Genomic DNA, 292 nt, shown 5'->3' with positions numbered 1-292 from the left:
CCCCCCCCCCCCCCCCCCCCCCCCCGGTCAGGCTCCTCACTAACAGCATTGAGCCTGTTTGGGATTCCCTCTCTCCCTTTCTCTATTCCTTCCACACTCACTCTCTCTCTCTCAAAATAAATAAATGAACTTAAAAAAAAAAACTCAACTGAGTAAACTTGAAGGTCTACTTGGCTTTATTAAATGATTCATGAATTGGACAGCATCCCAGCTAGCAAGTAGAGGGGGCCTCCAAAGGGCTATAGAAAAGGAAAGAGTTCTTTTTTTTTTTTTTTAAGTAGGCTATATTCCC

Source organism: Panthera uncia (assembly GCF_023721935.1).
Source record: "Panthera uncia isolate 11264 chromosome A1 unlocalized genomic scaffold, Puncia_PCG_1.0 HiC_scaffold_17, whole genome shotgun sequence".
Lineage (NCBI taxonomy): Eukaryota > Metazoa > Chordata > Mammalia > Carnivora > Felidae > Panthera > Panthera uncia.
Note: the sequence above shows the minus strand (reverse complement) of the source record.